We start from the raw sequence: 27474 nt of genomic DNA, 5'->3' as shown, positions 1-27474 counted from the left end.
ATTTTTATATCTTAAAATCTGTGTTAATTTTTGTTATGCCCATTCTACCATAGAGTGACATACTGTTTTTTTTTTAACATACTATCTTTGCCAGTTTGGAATCTTTTTCACAATTTTTTTCTATTGTAACAGCTTTTGTCTTAAGATATTAATGTGAGATATCTTCCAACTACTAAGTGTAACTATTACAAAGTCAGAGATTAGAAAATTGTCTACTAGTTGGGTCCATAGACCAAGTAGATATCCTGTGAACCAGATCTGGACCAGTATTCTACTTATAGTCTAGACTACTCTACATTCCCAGCTCTAAAGTGGGGCATCTGATAACAATTCAGGTTCCTCGATATCAGATCCATGTTCAATAGTTCTAAAACAGGTGAATATTCCCAATTCCATATTTTTTTTGTACATTCTGGATGCCTTTTGGGAGAAGGACAGCATCTACGTACTGTCATATCGCCTCATCCATCCTCCTAAAGATTTGAGTTGTTCATCAATGGACACTCTTATGAAAGCTCTTTTGGGTTTTAAAACCAGACAAGACATAGTTTGGTTATTATAAAAATAAATCTCTTGAGTCTCTTTGACATTTATTTGATTGTGTAGTGGTAAACTTTCTTGATAATATGCCAGAAAAAACATTGTAGACTTTATGGGAAATAAGGTTTTTGTCATAACTACTCAGCTTTTCCACTGTAACACAGCAACAACCATGAATAATATGAAAATGAATAAGGATGGCTGTGTGCCAATAAAACTTTATTTTTTCACAATTGCCTTTCAAATACAAAAGAAAGTCTTGCTCTATGCACTGTACAAAAACAGATGGAGAGCTAGATTTGGCTTTGGGGCTACAGCTTGCTAGTCCCCTAATTTAAGTAATGCATTTGTTCATTACTTTCTATCTTGTTCTCTGGTAATGCTGTATTTCTGAATAGCTTCTAACTGCCTCTTCAGGCCACCCACCCCTGCTTCTAGGACCATAATAGCAGTAATATAACTGTGTTTTAATGCTAATGGTTAAGCAGCACCACTTGAACTTATTGTCAGTCATCTCCCTGCTGCTAGGTAGTCCAGTCTGTAAAGCACTTCTTCCTATTCCTGGTCGATATTACTACTGTCACCGTGGAGCTCTTCAATGATGCTGGCTCAGTCTTGCCTGTAGACCAGCCCACTGGAATATAAAACACAACATCCCCCATGCTTTCTATATTCTGCCACAAAATGATTGGGTTTTCAGCCTTATAGAAGCTATCTACTCTTGCATGTGTACTCCCTTGGGCCCTTTGATCTTTCTATTCACCTTCTACCATTACAACTCTGGCATGTCTGTAGCTATGGTCTTCTTCAACTCTGTCCACCATCTTCTTGGATCTCTGACAGCATATCGAATCTTATAAGTGGGCTATCAACAAGTTATAAGTTTCTTCTAGATTCAAACTTTTTCTTCAACCCTTCCTAATCAGCCACTCCAGGATCCATCTTCCTATACATTTTCCAGCTCCTGCTGGGGCATTTTGGTTAGCATCTTAGTTGTAATTCCTTAATTCATACTTATTTTGTTTTGTCTATAGCTTGGGAGGTAGCTCGTCAGTTAAGAGTGCATGTTGCACTTGCAGAGAGCTGAGTTGGATTCCCAGGACCTATGTTGGGTATCTCACAATTGTTGTGATGTCACCTCCATGGGACCTGACACTTGAGCCTCTAGGGTCACCTCTATTCACAAATGTGTGCATATACACATAAATGCACTAACTAAAAATAAAGTAAATAAAATAAAATAAATATACTTTGCCTTGTATATTAAATTACAAATTGTTATAAATCAAAATTATCTACTGTCTTCAAATTTTAGGTTCTTCTAAAATAATTATTCTATGGTATCTATTTGTAAATGATATAACTGTCTAGTTACTTTTGGTGGAAAAATATTTATTATAAGACTGTCTTCTAGGGTAGAAGAGGCTAAGTTGGAGGTTTTGCTCCTTAGAAAAATACACCCAAACAATATAGTTTCTCCTGGAATGTGCTGTTTTGCTGTCTCAGTTGCTGGACATGGCCATTAAATTCAGTATCACAGAAAACGTGTGTGATGGCACTCATGAGATGCTGTCCCTGTACTCTCTGGGGCTTGAGTGTTTCTCTCTTATGTGGATTAGAAAGTGGCTTCTATCCTTTGCCTATTCCCTTGCATTACTCCCTTATGAATAGAAGTCCTAAGTTAGTGATTCTGATTGACGAAGCTTGTATCAATTACCTAACTTAGTTGCCAGAGTCTGGAAAAAGTGATTTTGCCTTCTATCTTGGGAAGGAAAGATTCATAATGTAAGAAAGGCCCCACACAGGAAGCTCAGGCATCCATCTGTGACTGTGTGGATGGAAGCATTACTATGAATGAGGAAACAGGAAGACATAAGGAACATTGGGCAAAGTCTTCCCTGAAGTGCAATGCTGTCCTACCATCATTCTGTAGCTTATTTCTACATGTTTTATTGCCATGAAAATAAATTGTTAAAGTTGTTTGTTTAAGCTCCATCTATAGTATGATTAGTCAAATATTTACCCCCAAAGGAAGAAAAATCAAACCAGTCTTAATTCAGTGTCTTGTTTTATTATAAATTTATGGGTCTGTATTTTTTCTCTCTAAAGTTCAATGTTACCATGTATAAAATAAGGATGGCTGTCTCACTGGATGTCTCTGAGATATTACTAAGATGATACATAGGGGTCACACTATGGCTTCTTGCAGCAAGTGATTTCCAGCATGTGTTAATTCCCTCCTACGTCTTCTTTGCAGTTCTCATAGTGTGACCTTAGAACATAGGGTGACCTCAAGGGCCTACTGAGTCATCAAAGAATAATTGTATTTTATACTACAAATCATTTTGAGATGCTTATTTTGTCTTACTTTAATGTTTGAAAATTAGTAAACCATACAGAGGATATATTTAAATTCGTTATTAACCAGAATGCATTTTCCTAACCAGAATAACTAGAATACCTCTTCCATACTGAAACAATGTTGATGTCTCTATTACTACAGGGCCGCAAAGGAAGGCAGCTGTCCAGGGTCCTAGTTGTCAATCCCATAGGGAAATTTCAGATTTTGATCTGACTTCTACCACAGCAAAGCTTCTTAGCCTTTTGAACTTTATGAACTTTAACATTTTCCCTTGGTTTGTCTTCTATTATATTCATCATCCAAGAAGAACTTGTTGACCTTTACTGACTGTGAACTTTACTGAGTATATTACAAAAGCAATAGGTATACATGCTCCATGTTTATCTGTTCTTTCTGCTTTCCCTGGTGGAGAATTGTATAGTTTGCCCTAAAGACAGACATTCTACAGTGACTATTAGTCCCAGTTTGATATTGAAGGCTCTGGATTCATTATAGATTATTAGAGACATATATTATAAAACATACAGCTAAAAATCTAATGACAGACATTGTGGTAGGCCAGTTGTGGAAGTATTATAAATGGAGAGGACTCCCCATATTTGTGATGGCTACTCTTGGTTGTCAACTACATCTGGAATTAACTAAAATGAAAATGGATGGGCACACCTCTAAGGGAGTTTTTTCTTTCTTAAACCATTTGAAATGGAAAGACCCACTTCTAATCCAGATCTCTGAGGTGGAACAATACTCCTTTATTCTGGATCACACCACTCTCTCTCTTTGACTGCTTACTCTCATCTTGCTAGCAAGTCCATTTCATTCCTTCAATAGCATTATTGCTTATTTCTTTAGGATTCCAGTGTATACTACAGACTAGCTGAGACAGTCAGCCTCATGGATTGAACAGCTACTGGATTCTTGACCTTCTGTTGGTAGACAGACTTTGTTTTAACTAGCTGGACCACAGCCTGTAAGCCAGTTTAATCTTATATTATAATATGATAGAATTAATACATATATATTATATTTATTAGTATTATTATATTAGTATATAACATTGGAAAGTGAATATATACACATGCATGTATTCATTCTATAAATTCTGTTCCTATAGGGGAGCATGACTAATACAATATTATAGTTTTATATGAAAGAGCACCTTTCTCTATTATCCTTGTAGACACTGGGGTCCTAGATTTTATTGTAACTGTATCCATCAAGATTGGCTTAGCACCACAACTCTCCTACTGCCTTTGTATTTGGGGGCAAGTTATTCAGTCTTTGTTTAGCTTGGTTTTTCAGTTTGTGAAAACATAAGAAAACATCCATAGGTGGTAGTATGTCTAAAACAATGTATAATAAGCATACACATCCTATTATGAAGCATTTGTTTAACTCTCAATGAAATTCCTTTTTTGTAAAACATTTAATCACAGGGATGATTGGGTCTTTCCTCTCTACTACTGTTTCTTTTTCCATTTTTCTCCTTTCATTGGGCTTAGTAGATGTAGTAGGATTGGTAGCAATAGTGTCAGAAAGGTTACTTGTAATGACAGCTTCCCCAGGAATTTTCAAAACACGCTTCCTGTGGCTGCCATGGAAGCATGCTGCTCAGATTGCTCTTCAGGACAGAACCAGCTGCAAAGAATATAAAGACTTGAAGGCTTCCACCTGCTACACCATGGAATCCACACCCCACAAGTGAGTCAGGCCATTCCTGCCCATCATGGTGTCTCTGCGACACTTTGTTCTTTGTCTCTTGGTTAGCCTGGTCAAAACTGTTAGAGAAACAACTCAACAAGATGCTGTTTACCCAAGTCCCCATTTTTCTCTCCCTTTAGAATGTCAGACTTGCACTGTTATCAGAACATTCTCCTTGACCATTCATATTACTCTCTCCTGGATGAGTTTGTGTAGTCTATCCAAAATAAAGGAGTGAAATTAGATGTAGTAAACAACAGAAGCCAAGCATGTTGTCTCACACCTTTGATCTCAGTATTCATAAGGTAGAGGCAGGATGATTAAGGAGTTCAAGGCCATCTTAAGTTGCATAATAAGTTGAAGGCCCTTCTGTGCTACATGAGACCCTGTCTTAAAAAATTCTAAGACAGAAATTAATTTTCTCCTCTGAAGTCTAGAAATCTAGGGTTAAAGTGTCAGTGGGATTAGTAAGACCTCTTCCCTTGATGTGTACATGAGGTGTATGGTGTTCCCTCTCCAACCTCCCATGTATCTGTGTCCACATCTCCTACTCATTAAGGACATAGCCATATTATATTAGGACCCAACCTAATGATCTTACTTTTACTTGATTACTCCACAAAGATACTGCCTCCAAATTCATGAACATTCTGAAGTGCTTACGGTTAACACCTCCCCAGGCAAGCTGAAGTGAGGATACAAAGTCAGCCTACAACACCATCACAGGTGTGTCTCCCTGTTGCAAATGCTTCTCATTCTGTTAGGTATCTTTCCAAACTACCAAAGATTACTTTACTTTAGCCTTTGAGCAGTCCAATTACACAAGTAGAAAATAGGATGAATGCACCAAGATACCATTACTTGTGTAGATGGTGAGCAAATCTGCAACTTCTCAGTTTAAAGCAATTGCCACCTCTGCTACATTTTCCTGAATCAAGTACTTGTTTTATGTAACTGAGCAAACATGCAAAAGTTTCCCTCTAGACCTTCAGATACCAAATTGGTAATAATGTTTTATGTTTTTATATTTCCTTAACAAAATCATATTTATTTACCATTTTCAACTTTAATTATTGCTAACATTTCCTTTTTACTTTAAGTTAAACCCTGCCAGAGTAAACACAATAAAATTTTGAGCCTGGGCTATGCATTATTTCTCCTTGTTCTTCTGCAATGTTTAGTAGAGCACAGTATTAGTTACTTTCTGTTCCTGTGGTAGAATATGATAACCAAGAGCAACGGAGAAGAAAATTGGCTCACTTTACCTTAGAGTTCTGGAAGGAATAACAGTCCATTATGGTGGGGCAGGCATGGTAGCTGGAGTGTGAAGCTAGCTAGGTTTTCAGGAAACAGAGAGATCTCACTTCATCTGCATTCAGGAAGCTGAAAGAACAGGAAGTAGGACCAGGCTATCAAACCTCAAACCATACCTCCAGTGACATACTGCCTTCAGCAAGACTCCATCTCCTAAGGACTTGAGAACTTTCCAAAATGGTGCCACTTACTAGGGTCCATGTGTTCAAATACATGAGCCTGTGGGTAACATTTTTCAATCAAACTACTACAAGAATCTTGGACAGACTATGCGCAATGGATAAAGCTGAATTTAACAACTATTTGTTATGGACCTGTTCTAACCTATACCCTAAAGTCTCACTCAATGCTTGGGGCATGGCAGTTCTCAATGCAGACTCATATTCTGCAAGACAATGGGTCTCTTACATTGGATGCAAGAGATTATAATGGGTCAAGAAATCTCTGTCATTTATGTCCATACTCTTTTTCATCATGCATTCCTTGTATGCTTGTGATGTTGATGTGAATAAACTCACTTGACTGCCCATTGTATAAAAGTATAGCACTATAACACAATAATGAATGATTACATTATTATGCTTTTACTGAATTATAGTTCTTACTGTAATTTTAGAGTGTATTTATGCCTATAAGAAGTCTAAAACTATAAAACCATGTGCTAGGTTTTGCTGGCATCCATCTCAAATAATTTGTGTTTACCACATCTCTCATGGACTTAACAGGCAATGTTGAGTGATTGAACTAAACCACATAGAATTGTGCAAGTACATGCTATGGTGTTGACACAATGATTAATCTGCCTAAAGAGGAGTTTCTCATAGTTCATCCATGTGTACAAAACATAGAATATATATATTAACTGAATACTGATTACTCTTTATCAAGCTTCTGTGTACAAGTCTCCAAAAAAGGCTTCTCTATAGCAAATGGAGACTATCACAAAATTCACAGGTGGGTATAATTCAGAGATCAACTGTTTGTGGGGAGCTTAGACCCAGTGATATATCTCCATCACACATCTTCCCTCTGTGGTTCAGAAAGCATCATAGAAGGGGACCTGGGGGAAGAAAGATTGTAGGAGCCAGAATACCAGGAAACCTGCTGCAAAACAGTCTCTCCTAGAAATGGGTGCCTAAAGAAGACCAGAACAATATCAATATCAATTAACATGTTAATGTTAATATCTATTAATGTATTACTTTATTAACATGTTGATATCTATTAACATTTTGAGAGGGGAAACTTTGTGGGTTTCCACCCCTATATGAAAAACTACAGTCAACTAAAGGCTGCTGGGAGAAGGAGGGAGAAAGAAATATAATTCTACTTAAATGAAAAAGAAAATTAATATAAAAAATTATCAAGCAGTTATTGTGTGCCTGACATAGCCACTTGAAGTTTTTCAACTATCATTTGATAGAGGTATTTTCAGCCCAATTTTTCCATTGACCTATGGAAACATTCTATATCTTGCTAAGTTTCAGAGCTAGAGTAAACTGAAGGCGTCTGGGTTGTCAGCTAGTAGACACAGCTGAGACTCTTTAGTTGGCTTAAAAGCTATGGCAACACAAAGGCTACAGAAAGGAAGATAATCTTTGAAAAGTTTGAAATGACTCCATGACCTATATTTCCCACTCACACACGGTATCATGACTCATTAGCAGCAGGAGTCATGTTTGGAAGGATTAGATTAGTTATGATCTTAATCCTGTAAGACATCCTTGAGGAAAAACTAAAAATAGTTCTGCAAGATTTGAAATGAAGAGAAACTTTGGGGCAGAATTTAGGGGAAATGAAGTTGGCCTTTAAATGTTGCTTTGGCTTACTGGTCTTAGACCATTTGATTTGGGATCTGATAGAAAATGAAAACTCTATTGCTGTGGTTTGGTCTTTCTGTATGCTGCCAGAATATGTTTCTATCATTAGTTAACAAAAAAGCTGCTTTGACCTATGGCAAGACAGAAGAGAGGCAGGTGGGAAATCCAAAGAGAGAGACAGGGAAAAGAAATGTGGGGTCAGAGAAGATGCTGCCTAAGAAGCAAGATGTAATGGAACTCAGGTAAAGCCACAAGACATGTAGTAATATACAGGTTAATAGAAATGGCTTAATTTAGATGAATGAGCTAGTTAGTAAAAAGCCTAGGCCATAGACTAAACAGTTTGTAATTAATATAAGCCTCTGTGTGTTTATTTGGAACTAAACAGCTTTGAGACACAGGAAAACTTCCATCTACACTCCAGTAAGATAGTAAGTCAGCTTTGCATTGCAAAGGTTACCTTGGTTACTTTTTTATTGCTGTGATAAGAAACCATGACCAAGCTAACTTATAAAAGACAGAGTTCTTTCTACAGTTTCAGAGGGTTAGAGTCCATCATGGTGGGGAGCATGGCGGCAGGCAGGCAGGCAGGCATAGGCCTGGAGCAGTAGCTGAGAGCTCACATCTTGAGATACAACCACAAGACAGAGAGCTAACTGGGAATGGCATGTACTTTTAGAACCCCAAAGCCCATCACTGATGACATACTTCCTCCAACAAGCCACACTTCCTAATCCTTCCCAAACAATTCAATCTACCTGGGAACACATATTTAAATACATGAGCCTATGGGGACCATTCTCTTTCAAACCACCAAGCCTTCTAATAGGCATTAGGAAATATCACACTATGCCAAAGCAAAGTGAGAGAGACAGAGAATATTTTTTTGAACTTCTAACTGTGAAAAGACACAGTGTGAAGGTTATCAGGATTATGTGGGGATCTATTATAGTGATTGCCTTTAAGGAGTTTAAGGTCTGGTACAATATGCCAACATACAAATATAATAGAATACAGCAGGCCCTGTAGAGAGCAGAGCCAGGATCAGTGGGAGGCAAGTGAACCACTTATGTGAAGTGCAAAATTTCAGGAAAAGTGTCAAAAAGCTCATATTTAAGATAAATAATATTTTATGTTGTTTTTAAAAGCACAAATAATGCAAGCCAATGAAAACATATCAAATTTTAAAGTCAGGATCAATGTTACTGATTTTTTTTTCCGTTTGCCTCAGGCTCAGTGTGGAACTGCAGCTGACATCAACATCAAATGCATGTGTAGCTACTCTCCAAACCATTTGCCTCCAGTTAATTTCCCAGGTAGACAACTTGACATTTGCAAAGCATTTAAAAACAGTATTGGAGGCCGGGCGGTGGTGGCGCACGCCTTTAATCCCAGCACTCGGGAGGCAGAGGCAGGCGGATCTCTGTGAGTTCGAGGCCAGCCTGGACTACCAAGTGAGTGCCAGGAAAGGTGCAAAGCTACACAGAGAAACCCTGTCTCGGAAAAAACAAACAAACAAAACAAAACAAAAAAAAACAAAACAACAACAACAACAAAAAAAAACAGTATTGGAGAGCACAAAATTCAGGTTCAAATATTTAGGTTGGAAGCTCATCTCTGTTGCTTGTAAGACTATCTTTTGGGTGAGCTCCTTCATTGCTATGAGCCTCCATTTTCTTTTCACTAAAATGGGGCCAATAGTACTAAACCCCCACTTCTGTTATTTGGAATAAACCAAGGCATGCAAAATGTATAGTCAATATGCTTGTCAAATGGTTAACTGCTCTTTTTATAGAATGAAAGACTTCAATCAATAAGTCATCAAGACACAAATATTGTGTGTTGGGACCACAGAACAATGATTGATTGATTGATAAATTTGAAACAGGGCATTCTTCATGTAGTCAAAGCTGGCATTGGACTTACTATATAGCCAAGGGTGACCTTGAACTTCTGATTTTTTATTTGAAAATTTAACTTCTTTTTGATTCTGTGGAAGTTTCACATCATGCACCCCAGTTCCACTCACCTCCCAATCCTCCCATATCCTCCCCTCATCCCTACAGCAAAAGAAAGTTAAAAAAAAAAAGAAAAACAATCAAACAAAATCAAAACAAAGCAAGCAAACAAACAGAACCTCTTAGTTTCCCCCCCACCCCCACCCCAGCCATTTCTCCCACACCTCTCCATTTGTCCTGGTGGCATTGGGGGCAGTGTGTCACACAGTATACCCTTTTGTCCAATCAGCTTTACTAGCAAATGTTCATTGTGATGAGTCACTGGTCTGGTTCAAGGCTTCTGGTTTCTGGTACACCATCATCACTGGATCCTCATGAGAACTCCTCTGGGATATCCTGTGGCTGCTTGGAGTCATGGAGTTCCTGTGAGTAGTGTTGCACAGGACCTGCCCCTTCACAAGCTCCAGTAGGTCCTATATGGGGTAGATGTAGGTTGGGCCAACCTTAGGCCTGGCTGTGGGCCTAAGTAGTAGCTGAACTGGTCAGTCTAAGCCACTGGGACCACCACCTCAGAAGAGGGTACAGAGACAACTCCCCTACACCCATGCCCTCAGGGTGTTTACCCTTGCCTGTGGTGAGGGGTAGGGCCATCTCTCCTGAGTGCAAGGGCTGGCGCTGGGCAGAAGCACTGGCCACTCAGGTGAGGATGGTTCTGGAGGCAGCATGACCCCCAGATACCACCAAGGCCTCAGGTTGCAGCCCCAACTCTGGGCTTCTAGGTGACCTTTGTTGAGAATACAGGACTCAAACTTCAGCACAGACTGCAGCCATGGTAGGACCATGGTCACAGACATGGCCTTCAGCAGCAGCTGGGTCTGAATGTCACCATAGCCCCAGGTATCATTGCAGGCCTCTCAGATCCACATGGGCCCCAGCAGTAATGTGGCCCTGGGACACCACCATGGCCCCAGAACTTGGCTGGTAACAGGAGCCTTGGGCATCAACACAGACCCTGGCTGTAGTAGAGCCACCTAAACTTCTGATCTTGCTATCTAATGTCCCGAGTGTTGGAATTACAGCATGCATCACCATACCCAGGTTTAGGTGGTACTGAGGACTGAACCCTGGGCTTTATACATGCAGGTAAACTCTCTAAGAACTGATCTATATCCACAGCCCCATAAGAGTCATTTAGACTGTGGTGCAGGATGCTGTTGAACTTAAAACACAGGCAGTTCTGCTGAGTCTGAAGAATGAGTAGGGAATTTGGTAATTGAGGAAAGGCATGTGAGACCAAATCTATATCATAAGAAACTTATGAAATCCTGAATGCAAGCTGGCAAAATGTGGGAACATATGGCTTGTCGAGGATAGTAGGAGGCAAGAGTAGGCTGGGTAGGGATTAGGCCATAATTTCTGTCTTCTCTTTATGTAATGAGATGGTTTTAGAGGAGAAAGGCACCAGTTCCAAACCTGACTTTTGAAAAAGAAAACTGGCTCCAGGGTTAAAGGGAGTGTTGTTGTTTCTAGACAGACAGAACCCATGTGGAGACAGAGAGTACTTCATAGATTATATACAGGAAAAACTGTGTTTGAAGTTGCCAGCAAGTGATAGCTTAAATGTTCTGGGAGGAGAAGAGGAGTTCATATTTTCAGAATTTTAATTTCAGCTGGAGACTCAAGGTTGGTATATCATAGATCTTTGTCGTATTTTCAGAGAAATATTGGTACCCAAGATGTCCTATCATTATGCTGAATTTATAAGTCAGGGCTCAAAAGCAATGATTCTGTCAAAGCTATTGATTTGTAGGCATAAGATAATTTGATTTATTAGGGATGTATTTTCTTCAGTTTTAATTTACTCTTTCCATTATAATGAAATTAAACAAAATGGTTAAAAATTATCCATTGTGAACCATTCTTGGTCAAGTGTTTTCTGATTCCACTGTTGTTTCCTTTGTGCAGATGGTGAAATTCTACACAGCTGTAATCAAAGCCTGTGTGTGAATTTGCATTCTAGCATTTTTAAACCTGAAGTTTTAATTTCCATTTCCCCCTTTCCTGAAAGTACACAATCACCATCCTTAAGGGATGAATAATCTACTTTAGAAGAAAGAAGAAAGGGGTATGAGCATAGAAGACAGGAGTTATGTAGATTATAATTAGAACCCCCCCATTTTACAAAATAACTAAGTGTGGAAAACACATTTAAGCTCAGTTTCTTTGTAATATGAAGTTAGCAGAAGTTAGCTGTGTATGTAAACAGAAGTGTATATACACTGTGTAGAATACCCACAAGGGTTAACTTTCCTGTTTCAATTTAGGGAGCAGGTATCAAAATAACACACAGCTGTTGCTAGAGTTTTCCGCCTTGCCCACAGGACAAATCTTTGTCACCCGCCAGTCCCACAGCCGCTCAGACCCAACCAAGTAAACACAGAGACTTATATTGCTTACAAACTGTATGGCCGTGGCAGGCTTCTTGCTAACTGTGCTTATAGCTTAAATTAGTCCATTTCCATAAATGTATACCTTGCCACGTGGCTGGTGGCCCACCGGCATCTTCACATGCTGCTGGTCATGGCGGCGGCTGGCAGTCAGTCCTTCTGCCTTCCTGTCCTTTTATTTCTCCTCTCTGTTAGTCCCGCCTATCCTTCCTGCCTAGCCACAGCCAATCAGGTTTTATTTATTGATCAATCAGAACAACTTGACATGCAGACCATCCCCCAGCACAGCCAAGTGCAGACCATCTCAGACACCTGCACTCAGGCCCATGGTCCTAATCATCCTCTATGCGGACCTGCTGGGTAACGCCACAAAGAACCCAAGAAGGGCTCCCACAGGACATACAGAACATCCCACAGCACACAGCCCTCACCAGATGCACATTTTGAGGTACAAGTTCCTTTCTATTGTGGCAGAAAATATAACTCTTAGCCACTACATAAGAGGTGAACTTTGGTTTATCCATTCATTTAAAATGTGTGCAGACAGTGCATCATGAAATGAGTTTAAAAACTTTGGGGTTCTGTCTACTAGTAGTTTAGTGGGGGGCATAGTTCTGTAATTAATAATCATGATAGCGTGGCACATAGAGTCTGGACATCTCTTCCTCTCCTTCATACTTACATTCTGGGTTCTCTGCTGGCTTCTGTGGCTAGCCACTGGATTTCTGCATAGTTTCTCCGGGTCAGATAATTACAGATCATAGGACACCTAGCTTTACTCAGGACCTGTTTCTTCTGGGATTGCAACTGTTGAAGGAACCTCTGTGATGACAAGAGTGGGCTTTGTGGTCAGATCACCCATTTTCTAACACCAATTTAGCCACTGACTACATGTGAGGCCTCTGTCCCCTGTCTTCTCCAGGCTTCCGTGTTCCCAAGTTCTCCTCTTGGGGGAACACCACCTGCTTGAGGGGCTAACTGAGAGTCACATGAGATAACCCAGAAGATGCTTGTGGCTCAGCTTTGGCTCGGCTTTCCCCATTGAGCCAAGCCAATAGGAATTGCCTTTATAATCAATGTTAACGTTACAACTCTGTGAATTGTCACCAACTTTATCTCAGGTGAGCATTGCTTTATTTTAACATTCCATAAACTGAGTCTCAGAAAATACTATGCTTTGAGAAATAATTAAAGATCCTCCACACCCAAACAGGACATTTGACACTAAATGCTGCTTCATCTTGGGTTTCTGAAGAATTTTCTGTTTACATCTTGTATCTATTCTATTTTCTTCTTTGTTGCTCAGCTATCTGTCCTCAGCATCTGAATCCAAGTTCATGTTCTGGGTCTGCAAAACAGGCCTGTTTTAATTCTGGCCACCTATGCCGTTGGGTTTGTGGACCATTCTGGCTCTCTGGACATAATCTTCAGATGCCATACATGATCCATGACTAATGTTGTGCCCACCTGTGCTGGTTGCTGGCTACTTAAATCAATTTTTATCTCCATCTACAAATATGCCTTATGGAAAGTTTTTTTTTAATTGTTTTAAAAATATACTTTTGATGTTTTATAGACACTGTGTAGAGTATCCATAATGAGTTGACTTTCAAGGAAAAAGGGAAAATCACGCTCTTTTTAAACACTCTCCACATAAATACGACTGACAGTTACAAATCATATGAATCCCCTGGTTCAGTGTACAGAGGCTCCCCAACTGTTTCCTTATATTCTATACATATGCCTATATTGAATAAGATTCACATAATATAAAAATCACCATGTCTTTTATTAAATTTACAGTACTGTGTAATCCTTTCCACTATACAGTTCTAGAACATTCACATCACTTCAAAGGACAGCAGTCACTTCCCATTTCCTACTTCCCTTAGCCCATGTCAGTTATGTTTTCTATCTTTGTGGGTTTGTTGTTATAAAAGGAATCATACAATATGTGAACTTTTGTGTCTGATCTCTTGACATAGTGTGTCTTCAAGGTTCATCCATGTTGTAATTATAGTTCCTTTTATGATTAGATACTATTCTATTGGGTGGATATACCATATTTTATCTGTCATCATCATTGATGGGTTCTTTTTACTTTTTGGTAATTATTAGTAGCCGAGTAATGAATTTTAAGACATAAATTTTCATTTAACCCTAGTTTTATGTAGACACCTAGAAATGATGTTATCCAGTCATTCTTTGTGATCTCTTCTATATTTATGACCATTGCTTGTGTTTGCTAAATTCACAAAATTCAAAGCCCATATATGTAACTTGATCTCACAGGATTCTGGAGTTCAAAAGAAATAAAACGAGATGGTCACACTGCTGTGCTGAATTTCAAATTTTTATTCAGGAACATTTATGGGGAGAACAAATATCTTGTGTTGAAATGATATTCATTCTGTTTAAAAGTATAACAGCATCTAAAAGAACTTACAGAAAATGTTCATCCCAAAGAAAACACTACTTAGAAACTATCGGTGAACAAATTATGCAGCTCTGTGAGTCCAGAGGATTTGGATTCTGCCTGCTTTCCCTTGTTGTGGGTGAATAACAGAATGTAGAATTCTTTCCCTTAGTAATTCTGAGTTGGCTAGCAATCTTCATTTTGTTGTGCTGGCCTCCAACAAGCCAATGAATAGATTAAGGAAAATGGATGGAAATTGGGATTTGAATCACTTCCTAATTGTTTTTACTCGGTTCAAATGGCCACAGTTACCATACACACATTTTTCTCCACTAAGCAATCTCTAGATAAATGAAAACAGTCATCTTTTTAAAGCATTCTCTCCATCTTTTTTTCCACCCACAAATAAGTAGCCCTGTGGTCTTCTGTATCCACATTAGCATTTGGAACTTGAAATCAAGCTGTTCATGGAGTTTGATGTTATCTGCTTTGTTGAGATTGTGTCTGATAGCCACTGAATCTGAGCTGTTGACAAAATAAGCTTCCTGTGTGTAAGGCAAGTGCCTATGCAGGAAGGGACATTTTAATGGCAGCATGCTGAATAATCGATTCCACTCTAACGCTCAGATCAATGTTATCTCTGAGACGTCTAAGTAGCCATTAAATATGAACAGAACAGGTCCAACAAGCAGAAAAATGAGCATGAGAATTGCTCTGGACTACAGCATGATGTTTCCAGTGCTTAAGAATGGAGACCTTGACATATCGGGGAAAGTAACTTACTTATTTATTTTTTCTCATTAGTGGGTCTCAATTAGTTAATTTCATTATGCTTTGTATTTTCTTATTTTAAATATTTTGTTATTCAAGGGAAGAATACTATGTATTCCCTGTGGCCTATCTCCTGGGGCTTTAGAATTGTTTTTGTTTGCTTCATACATTAAATAAATAAATTCTATGGGGCTGGAATAATGGATTAGTGGGTAAGAGTGCTTGAGAGAACCTGAGTTCAAATCCCCAGCACCTACATTGAAAGAACATTACCAGGCACAACTGTGGGTTCCTGTGATTCCACTGCTGTCGGGAGGGGAGGGACTGGAAGAAACAGAATGGCTGCTAGGGCTTGCCGGCTATCTGGTTCAATGAGAGACCCCGTCTTAAGGGAAAGAGGCTGCCAGTGACAGAGGAAGACATTCAGTGTCTACCGCTGGCCTCTATATTCACAGACATGTGTACATATACCACAGCCATATAACACACAGAATAATGAACTTCATTTCAGAATGGTTTTAGATTTATAGAAAAATACTTCGCATGTACTTTCCTTATTACTATCATTTTATATTATATGCCACATTTGACAAATTAATGAACTGATACTACCTCATCATTATTGAAGCCCATTGACTCACTTATTTTCACTTTTTATCTACTGTCCTTTTTGTATTTAGGACCTCATTAGAGACCACACTGCATTTCTTTGAGTGTCTCTTGGAGAGGACTATTTTACAGACTTCATTTGCTTTCTGAAACTGTGATGGCATTGAGGCTTCCAGCATAGGTATTTTGTAGGGCATCTGTTGTGTGACACTATTCTGAGAAGATCTGAACAAATATCTTAGACAGGGACCAAAGACAGACAAAAGTTTTGATACCAGCAACATTCCACTTGGTGACTGAGTGAGTTTTATTGGGGTGACTTACAGCAGTACGGATTAAGGTTAGTTACAGGAACAGGAATGGCCCCAACACAGTTCTATCACCAACGCCCACCACAAAAGCTAGAAATCTGGAACACATTGCACAGCCTGTAGGTAGTTCAACAGGTTGGACAATGCCTTTTTTAGGCAGCTTAGTTGGTGTGAACCTCTTCCAGGTTCAGAGACCAGCTAGGCTGGTCTCTACTTCATCCAGGCATTTTAACTTGTCGGAAAGTCTTCTGTGTAGTTTGTCTTTATTGAGAGTATACCTCAGCAGTCCTTACTGCTTATATATGTTTTGGAATGTATGAATGTAGTGAATCTGTCGTTTGTTAAAAACCTTCATGATGGTATGGTGGTGGTGGTGGTGGTGTGTGTTTTGAGCATTCCCTTACTATCTATTGTTATTAAAATGCCCTAGGCCTCACTTTAAAATTTTTTGGCATTGGTTCTAGAATCAACCATTTTCTCTGAGGTACTCTGGTGTCTTTACTGGAGAACAACATGAAAAACTAAGTCCTGAGTGCTAGGCATGCCCAATGATCAAAATGTTATTTGTTTTCAGGACTTATTATATGAAAGTAATGCATACTAACCTACATGTGTGTTTATACATCTATAATCATTTTATATATAACTCTGTCTCTGTCTCTGTTTCTCTCTCTCTCTCTCTCTCTCTCTCTCTCTCTCTCTCTCTCTCACACACACACACACACACACACACACACACACACATAGTTGGACGTTTCCTATCCTGACTGCCAGGTCCCAAATAACTGGCCCAGAGGCTGAATATGAATTATAAATGCTTGGCCAATAGCTCAGGCTTATTCATAACTAGCTCTTACAACTTAACCTATTTCTATTAATCCATGTACTGCCCTGAGGATTTTGGCTTTTACCTCTATCCCATTTTGTATGTCTGACTTGTCTTTTCCATCTCATTGGTGATTCCTCTTACTATGCCCTTCTTTATCCCATCATTCTTAGTTTAGCTTTCCTGCCTAACTTCATCTTGTTCAGCTATTGTCCATTCAGTTTGTTCATTAAACCAATTACAATGACAAATCTTCACAGTGTATAGAAGGATTTTCCACAGTATATATACATATATATGCTAAATAAGAGTCAATATTAACACCTATAACCTCAACTCACTACCATGTGGATTGTTCTAGCAGTTGTTTATCCTTCCTATTGCCTTCCACTCCAGGGTAAAAACCTAGCTGCCACCATGTACTCGTTTAGATGCCTTTCCAATCCTAGTTCATGTGCAGAGTGGTTTCATAGTTGTTATCTCTACTTCTTGGGACACAACTTTACCAGTTGTACCACAGTGATTATATACCTTTCCTTTTTGTATTAAATCTGACAGCCTCCACTCATTTTTAGACTTAATTAAGTACATCGCCTTTTTTTTTTTTCAATCCTATTACTTAGGTGCTTTATATATTTGTAATACAGTCAGATTCTCTTGCCAAAGAATACATTCCTTCATGGGATCCCCTGGTCCCTCAAATAACTCTTATTTTCATTGCATGTATTGGGATTTCCTCTTGTGCTCTGATGCTCTGGATTTTGACACCAGTCAGTATTCTAGTTATAAACAATTACAGCAACATACTGAATAGTTTCATCGCTGCAAAACTCCTCTGGGCTTCACCATTCAGTTCTCCTCCTCCCACAAGCGCCTGGCAACTACCAGTCAGTTTAACATCTATAGCTTTTTCTTTCCCCCAGAATGTGACATAATTAGAGTTATAGGGTATGGAATGCTTTCAAATTTTCCTCCTTTGTTTATCAACATGTAGTTAAGATTCATGAATGGCTTTGTGTTGTTTGATAGCTCATTGCTTTTGATCACTGGATACTATGTGTATGTTGTCTGGAAGTATGGGTGTTTATTTACCCATCTGCTTGTTAAAGTACATTTTAGTTTACAGTTTGGGGCACCTGTGAAGAAAGCAGTCCTAAACATTTGACTGCAGGGTTCTGTGTGGAGATGACTTCAAACAAACTGTGTAAATGCCTGAGCAGTCACTTTATTATTTTTTTTTCCAAACACAAAATAAGACTGTGCTTAGCTTTCTAAGATACCATCAAGCTGCCTTCCCCAAAGCTATACCTTTTTTGTAGTTCCACCAGCCTTGGCACCTTTGTTTGATAGCCACACTAATAGTTGGTGCAGCCATTATTTTAGTCATTTTAATAGGTGTGTAGTGACTAAGTTAAATTTTACTTAGTGAACATCCATAGCCAGTGTAAAAATGTCATGCATCAAAACCACATAGATTTATGGCTGAATGGTTTTGATTGTTACAGGTCTCCTGCAGAGAACACATTTCCATCATAGAACCTTGAATGTAAAACACAGAACAGTATATCTGATAATTACTTTTTTTCGTTGAAGCAAACAGGTTCTAGTTGAAGTAAATATGACTCGACCACGTGTTACCTTTGAGACTTTGTAAGTTCTTAACTGAACTTGCTTCATTTTTCTCAGAGTAGAGACAAACATGGAACGCAGTAGATGAGGTTATATGAATTTAATGAGTTTCTGTATGGAGAGCAGTGAATATGGTGCTTGGAACAGGGAGTTCACATGCTTATTGTTATTGCTATTACTATATTGATACTTCTAACATTAAGTCTATAGAAGGCCCTCATTTCTTGAAAACTGTATCATTTCCAACCCCTTGCTTCGGAACTACGCTGGTCTTTTTCATCGAACCATGCCTTGTAAAAATAGAATAAACATATTTCACATTCATTACATTTTTCACAGCGTGATTTCTTTCTACTCCGAAGAGCACAGTTGAAATAGATATTTGCAGAGGTAACCTAAATGCTACAACTCATTGCCTGCCTGTTACTTCTTGTATAACTAATAATCCTTTACATTTGCTCAGTGCTCAGGGTTGGACTTAAGGCCAGACGTTTCACAGATATTATCTCATTTGTGCCTGGGAGCACCTTTCTGAATGAGGCAGGACATCCTTCAGAACCCCATGATGTTGATGAACAGAGGTATGCCTGAAATTGCATAACACGTAAGGGCAGATAGAGGGTTTGATGCAGGTTTTCCAGATTTCCATTCAGCATTCTCTCTCAGAAACCAGAAACGGAGTGAATCTTCAGATCGAAGAGAGAAGCCTCTTGCGATGCTATTCCCGAGTTCCCATAAATTCTGATTCATATGCTCAGGCCCATCGGGGACAAGGATCTTAAAGGAGCTACATGTTGTATTCCTCGGGGATTTCAACCAATGAAAGCATTGACAACCCTCGGGTCTCCCTGGCTGCCCCCTACATGTAGTCTCCTGCATGTGTAGCACCCCCACTACTGTTCCTAGTGCGTTAGATAGTGAAATTTATCCCCGCTCTCCTTACTTATGCCTAATTCAGAGGGCTCAGCTTCTAGCAGACTTGCTGATACTGTGACTCCACACTTTTGAGTTCTCCAGAGTTAGATATTCAGTCTAAGAAAGGTAAAGCAGATTTTTCTCTTGGGAAAGACTTGAGGCTCTGAGACAGCCAGTTTAAAAGATAAGAAATTGATGGTTTGGACATCTACCACATGAGCAAAAAGACAGAATTAGCTTTTATTTTAGCAAGAAAGGAACCAAGTGTAAGCATGGCAAGAGAAGGAAATGGAAACACACACACACACACACACACACACACACACACACACACACACACACGAATAGATAACTATAAAATCGGATTTCCCTCCCACTCTCTAGTCCCTTCCAGAGACATTGCTTCACTATTTCTGTGTTTCCTGGGGAGATCTTTGAAATTACTCTCTCCTTATCATAACTAACTTCAGCTGTTGTGTCTAACTTTCATGAATCCTAACTCCTTTTGCAAAACTTGCCATTAAGCTGCACCAAGGCAGCTCTCAGCAGGAGTGTTAGCTTTCCTATGTGACTGGCTACCACTTAGCCACTTTGTGGATTCTGCACACCAGGGTGCACCCAGAGTACTTAAGAGCATTTCTGCCCTGATGCAAAACAAATGATCTTTCTAAGCATCCAGAGTTTTAGCAAGAGGGAAACTCCTCAGATATAGTCCTGTCTGGACTCTTCCTCACCCAGGACTCTGCCCTTCCATCTTCTAGAAAGTTGTTGCTTGAAATCTACTGTGTACTAAGAAGCAAAATATGAGAGGGAGGGTGAAAGGGAGGAGGAAAGAGAAGAGGGAGAGAAGAGAGATTGGGGAGGGGGAAAGTTGGGAATTGTCTGGAACATTCTGCTCTAAAGTTGAAATTATCTTCTACAAGGCTTCCCTTCTACATGTAAAAGACAGAAATAAAAAATTCTACTACATGGACGTTTAAATAGAGAGTTAAATGAAATGAAGTGTGCAATTTTATGAAATGACATCTGTGCCTGCTACAGTGAATGGTCCATAGTAGATACTAAGTAAACATTATTTACCCCCAGCCCTTTGAGGCAATCCACCCTTGTTCTTCTTTATAATAAACAGCAACTCCTGTGTCTATACTGTCCGGTATAGGTATAATGGCCTCTCAAGGCACTAAGTCAGAAATCCAGGGCTCAAAACCTAGACCAATCGTTTTCTTTCTTTATATCTTTCTTCTTTTCTTTTACCTCTGATGAAAGATCTCTGATAAATGCCATGGATTCTTTTAAAGTGAAGGTCTGTGGTTTGGGGATGTGGCTGAATTGGTAGAGTGCTTGCCCAGCATGCATGAATCCTTGGATTTAATCCCTAGTACTACATAAACTCAGTGTGGTAGTACATATCTACAACCCTAGCACCTGGACAGTGGGCATAGGAGGATCAGGAGTTCAAGGTTAGCCCGAGTTCCTTGAAACCTAAAAAATGAGTGAAACATAACTTTAAAAAATGAGGGCCTGGGCTACTGACCATTTCCAATCTCTTACTATGTGAAACTCTATGATCCTGTCACTCACTTTTAGGTCTTCCTTTTATGGATATTGAATAAATCAAAATATACTTCACTATAAAGTTCTATGGGCTGGTGAATATAAATCTCCTGTGCTGGGGCTGGAGAGATGGCTCAGAGGTTAAGAGCACTGACTGCTCTTCCAGAGGTCCTGAGTTCAATTTCCAGCAACCACATGGTGGCTCACAACTATCTATAATATGATCTAGCACCCTCATTTGTATACATAATAAATAAATAAATCTTAAAAAAAAAAAGAAATCTCCTGTGGTATATTTCCCTTGGTGGGGGAAATACTGCTTTCAAAAGAAATGATTTTAATTTCGGGAAAGATAACTTGCCAGGTATCACTGTAAAATCAGAGGCAATGTTCCATGTTCCCTGTAATTAGCCATCATTCTTTCCTGTTTGGTCAGGAGCCTGGTCTTGAGACCACACAGACCACAGGGAAGTGAACTCTGAAGATATCATCCATGATCTCCTTTGCCTCTGCAATCTTTTTCTTCCTTCTTCCCCCGGTAAACCTCCTGAGCTCCTCAGCTGCTTTTCTTCATGCTCAGACCCCTCAACACTGGACTCTCGTGAAGCAGTAAAATAGAACTCTATCGGAAAAAAGTTTCCAGCGGACACAGGATGTTCAGAACACACGATGATCTAACAAGTAATTTTTTCTTTTTCTGCTAATAGTCAGTTGATAATGGCTCTGTGAACACGAGTTCTGGGTAACTCTTCCTTACCTTTCTCTTCCATTCCAAGCTTCATCCTCTCCTTCCCTCAGCCAGCTCATCTCTGAGTTTTAATCTTTCCCTCTCTCCTTATTGGTTTACTTAGTCACCACTACATACAAAAACCTCTGTTACTTTATGAGTAGCATTTCAAAGATTAAAATGTATCTGAATTTTACTCTCAAGGAACTCATATGCCAGTCATGTTAACTTGACCTCTCATATCCACTAGTGTTAGAGATGCGATACACACCTGTGCAGCCAAATCCCAAGGCAACAGGCATTAATAGCATAGATCAATATTTTTTAAAACAAAAAACGACAGCCCATTACATCACAGGATCAATTAGGCCGTGGCCAACATTAAAAGAAAACAAAAAACCAACATAATTTAAATAGAAAATATTGGAGTGACTCATATATAAGGACACGTTGCTTATTTCTTCAATTTGAATTTCAATTATATGTATGGTGTGTTTGTATGTACATGAAAGAGACAGAGAGAAAGAAAGAAAGCAAATTTGTATATCGGGAAGTGTTTTGTATTTTGTACCTCACTCAAAACTTTGAAAGACTGGCTTATGGAAGGACCACATGAAGACAGGCTTTTCAAACATACCATGCCTGTGTCAGTGAAGATCTGGATTCAACTGGTGTGCAGTGGGACTGGCGAGTCCCTGTTTCAGAGACTGTGGGGTGCTGCTGCTGCTGGTGGTCCAGGCAGGGGACAGATTGCTAAAAGGAGACATCGTCCCCAGGGAGACCCAGGGTCAACTCCTCTAGGCACTCCTTTGTGAGTTCAGCGCTGACAAGGACCAATGAGGTGCTAAGGTTTTCCCTGTTCTGGTTTCTTGCTTTCAGTTGACAGCCTAGGTACTTTCCCAAGTGCTGCTGCTGTCCAGCTCGCAGGTGGTGCTGGACGTAGAACTCAAGAGACTACAGAAACATCAGAGCAGTCCTGCACAGGTGTCCCACGGTTTCCAAGGCTGGGCCTCATTTTCTCACTGTCTTTTCCCGTTCAGTATCCCTGCAATGGGAAGCCAGGTGCTTGCTATACAGCGGGCTTTCACAATAGGGTGGGAAGACCTTGATTGGTTTCAGCTTTCACCTGTTGTCACGCTGCCACAGGCTGCCACCACCGGCGTCCACTTTGCTGCCTCGCCCTGCACTTCGTTTCCTCTGCCTGCAATCCTCCTCCATTTCCTCTGCGAACCCACCCTGTGTAGGGCATGTATTGACCATCCTAGAACGAAGGGTTCATGATTTTCTTTTCCGGATCACAATCCCTCAGGGGTTCCCATTGCCTGGACAAGCTCTCACTGCTGCTCTGCTGTGACCTCCGGGGTCTTCATCGTGACTTGTTAGCTCTTTCCACTGATTTCACTTCTCTTTAGGATTTGCTTAAAAATTCCGCTTGCTTCTTCCTAACCCCAGGGAGAATCCTCTCCCTCCTCACCCCCACCTCTCTCTTTCCCACTCCCCTTTGCTTATGCCTCTTCACAGTATTGCTGAGCATAGATTGTGCTCTGCCTTGTGGATTGGGAGCAGGAAACCAAACTGGGGCCTGACCACATTGAACACACAGGACAGGATCAGGCTGTTTGTCTTCTCTGAGCCTCAATTTGTTCATTATGATGAAGGAGACCGGAGGAGATGGTCTTTAAGAAATGCACATGGTGCTCAGCAAATGTTCATCTCACTAATTTTGATTCCGTAGAGATCCCGTTTTCTATTCCTTCTGCTGTCTCCTTCATTTAATCATGTTTCTTGTTAGCACTAAACTACTACCCATCTTTGAATTGCCTTCTAATTTTTAAACTCTCCCACAGTCGGTTGGTTTTGTTTTGAGTCTCTTTTTTACTCTTATCAGGAAAGAACCTGGTTCTATAGCTGAGGGAAAGAGGCCCAGGAGGGCCTGGCTGAAACGTTTCCAGAGCCCAGAAGACACCCGACTGACTCAACTACAGAGATGTGTGGGCTCCTCAAGGGTGTCCGCTCAGAGTTGGGGCTCTCCAATTATGTGCCAGTTGATTGGAAGGTGTCAGGCCCATCTTGCAAGCCTACTCCCTTCTCTTTGGAAGGAGGAGCCCCTTGGAGTCTGTTGGTTAACGGGAAAAGTGCTTACTCTGGGAGGAAGGCGGGGCAAGCCGGAACAAGCTGTCCCTGGGAACCTGCAGGCTCCCTCACTCCGTTTCGGAACCCCATTCTCCTCCGGGGAGACAGGAGGGGGTTCCAAGGGACTTGGATACAGTCCCTTTGCGGAGACCGTGGAGACACGTAGCTGCTCCGGGGCTGATCCTGCGGAGCGGGGCGCCCCTCCCCGCCCCCATTCCCCTGTGTTTTACTCGGGTTCTTTGCAAAGGGAGGGGACAGAGAGGGGGCCCTGCGCATCCCCTTTCTTGGAGCTGCAGGCTAGGAGCCCTGCGCCCTCGGGAGCCCCTGCAGCTTGCCCTCGGCAGCACGGGGGTGCAGGCTGTCCCCGCCGCCCCCACCCGAGGCTCGCCCTCGCTCCCTTTTTCCAGCTCCGCCAGCCGGAGCGCGCACACCGGGGCTCCCGCACGTGGGCGCGCGGGAGGCGGCGGCCGCTGCTGCCCGAGCCCAAGCCGGAGCAGGGCAGATCGCCCTCCATGCTGCGGGAGCCGCGGCCGCCTCGCGCTCAGCCTCTCGCCCCAGCCGAGCACTGCGAGCGGGCGAAGCAGCGGAGGGGAACCGGACGGTGACGCGAGCAGCGCAGCGGACTAAAGCGACCCGGGTTTTGAGCGAAGGGCGCCCGCTTGTCGGGAGCAGGCAGCCCGGCTGGGTCGCTCGCCCTCGGCTCCTACCAGCGCTGAGGGCTACGGGCGGTGCGATGTCGCTGCGCTGCTTCTAGGCGGTGGCCGGGGACGCCTCCTGCAGCCACTCGGCCCGCACCAGCGGCCCCCAATTCCCTTCCACCCGCAAGTCCTCGGATCACTCCCGGAGGACGCGCCGGGCCACCCGGGGCGGAGCGGGCGCCAAGTCCGAAGTCTGTCCCCAGCACAGCCAACTTCCGCGGGAGCCCCTCGGCCCGCTGCAGCCTGCGCCAGCCCCGGGAGCGATGCGCCCCCAGCCGGGCGACGCTCCCTCTGCCAACTCGCCACCCATGGGATCCACTGCCCTCGGCCGCCCCGCTTGGAGCGCGTAGCTCTCGCCGCGCGGCCCAGGAGAGGAGTGAGACACTAAGGGGGTTTGCTGACCCTGCGTGCACCAGACTGCTGTGAACCCCTGAAGGGGAAGCATCTGTATTTGAGGGTGAGTAGCCCGCTAGTGGTGGTGTCCTTTCCCCCGCCCCAGATATCAGTTTGCAGGGATGCCGGGCAGACTCCAGAAAGTTGGGTCTCCTGCACCTATCCTGGGATTGGCAGCGGGAAAAAAAAATACATTGGTTCCTCAACCCGATTGCCTTCTTGACTAAAACCAAGGAGGAGCACCCTTCCCAAGGAGAAACGGGGCTTTCGAGAACAGGTCACAGACTATTCCCTTCAACTGGCCATTGGGGCTTTTCAGCCTGCCCGCGCGTTCAGTAAGCACCCAGCTTAAGCGCTTGGAGATCCGCTGCTGCTGGGGCGTGCTGGGAGAATCTGATGGGCAAACCCCCTGTCCCTAGGAAGACGCTCAGTGCACTTCATTAAAGCGAAGTGACTGCAGGAATATTAAGAGAGAATGTGGAAAAAGGCGACCGAGGGTACTAAAGAAAGGGAGCAAAGGAGGAGAGGTTAGGAAGGAGGGGTCAGAAGAGGTGGCTGAAGGAAGAGACAGTAGTGAATTATTTCCTGCTGCTGGATGGAGCATCTGGGGTACTTTTTACATGATGAAGGTTTGCAGCATGCTGATATAGGGCAGGCCGACCTAGACCAACAGGTGGCTTAAGCATGCTTCCTGTAGTTGGGTTCCTGGAGGGGAACCACTCGCTCTCCCACGGGGCTTTGGCTGGCTCTATCACTTGCATGATAACATTTGAACATGGGCAAGGAAATGGGCTTTCTGAGCTCCAGCCCAATTTGGGCTGTGGAAGGCATCCAAATGCCTCCTGTAGGAAAACAGCGGCCCCTTTGTGTGTCTGGCTGAGGTTTCAACATACAGGCAACTGAGGGGTCTTTCAGCTGGGCGACTTGGACTTGTATGGTCCTTGGACTTGAGCCCTGGCTTTCTCCCTTGGTCCCTGGTGGCGGGTATTCTCCTTCCCTAGGCTAGGCTTCGAGCCAAATCTCATTTTCGCTGCTCTGTACTCCAGTGGTAGGAGGGGGCATTTCAAGAGTACCAGGAGCCTTGCTTGAGTGCGTACTTTACCTGCATCTGTCCCTTGTACTTTTATTGTGAAACTTAGGCACGGACAGGTGTGGGTGTGTGCGTGGTATGTGCTAGTGAGTGTGTGGACAGGTCGAGCTGGATGGAAGAAATTGGAGAGAGGGAGAGCATTGCTGCTGCCTAGACTTGGGAGAGGGCGTGTTTGTGCTTTCACTTTTCTTCTGAACCCACCATCCTTCCGGTCTTCCCAGGAGAAGTGCTGTTAGCACTCCATAGTAGCATCTGCAGGAAGTTTGCAATGTCTCCATCTCGGTTAGCCCGGGTACAGCATAGGGTCCCCCATCCCTGATCACTGGGAGCATAAACTTTGAAAAGGCAGTACTTAGAAAGGTGAGGTTGGAAAGCAGAAAGGAAGAGGACAGGATGTGTATCCTTGTATGTATCTGGAGGGGGCATCAGGCTGAGTCTGCATCTACAGCAGGCTTTCAGCTTTTACTTGATTGGTGTTCAAGAATGTTAGCTGGATGGCTTTGAGATCCATGGAGATTTGGGGAGGAAAAGCTGTCCTAATACACACTTAGCAGAGTCTGCCATCAGGTTTTAACAAGATGTTTGAATCCTAGAATAAAATAGTAGGCATTCTAAAGTGAAAAGAACCCTCAAACATTAGCACTGGCACCCATATTTCCCCTCCAGAAGAGGGTCTTGGTATTAGGGCTTGTTGGCCTTGCTGCCTCTGTAAGTATATCTGAATTTCAGCAGGTAGTCCAAGTTTAGTTTTCCACTGGGTGAGATCCCTCCTCACTCTGGGTCTCTGTCTGGGGATTGCTCATAGTTATCAAATAATGAGGTGTCAGGCTTAACTTTTAGCATACACTGATTAGCATGGGACCCAGGTTTTGTCATTGACACAGGGACTTCCATATTAGAAGGGGAGCCTGGCACTGAGGTGTCAAAAAGATGAAAGGGCAGAAAAGTATTATGACTGACAAAGATACCTAGAGAAATTTAAGGACCAAAAAAAAAAAAAAAAAAAAAGGAAAAGCAGAGAGATGTAGATAGAGACCCATGAGAGCAAGTGCAAAGGGAGCAGGAATAGATACCAAGACAGAGATGAGAGAATACAGACAAAAATCATAGGTGGGCCAGGGCAAATTATTATAGAGAAAAAGAAGGAAGGGCAAAGAGGTGTAAGGAAAGAATGGAAGAAGAGTATAGAGGAGAAAAGCATAGAATAGGAACATGGAGAGTGGAACATCCATGTGGGCGGCCAGAGGAGACACAGAAGGT

The 27474-nt window shown here is 41.9% G+C and overlaps 1 protein-coding gene across 2 annotated transcripts in view; it reads left to right on the top strand.

The window, feature by feature from the left end:
- The first annotated feature begins 24698 nt into the window (after nt 1-24698).
- Nucleotides 24699-27474, top strand: part of Sgcd (sarcoglycan delta) — a 933235-nt gene continuing 930459 nt past the window's right edge. For both annotated transcript variants that reach the window (XM_042283896.2, XM_042283895.2), the window contains exon 1: nt 24699-25188. The gene's annotated coding sequence lies outside the window, so the exon portion shown is untranslated. The remainder of the gene's footprint in view (nt 25189-27474) is intronic.

The sequence above is a fragment of the Peromyscus maniculatus genome, chromosome 8 (assembly GCF_049852395.1).
Source record: "Peromyscus maniculatus bairdii isolate BWxNUB_F1_BW_parent chromosome 8, HU_Pman_BW_mat_3.1, whole genome shotgun sequence".
Classification (NCBI taxonomy): Eukaryota; Metazoa; Chordata; class Mammalia; order Rodentia; family Cricetidae; genus Peromyscus; species Peromyscus maniculatus.
This window is presented reverse-complemented; position numbering and strand designations above follow the sequence as displayed.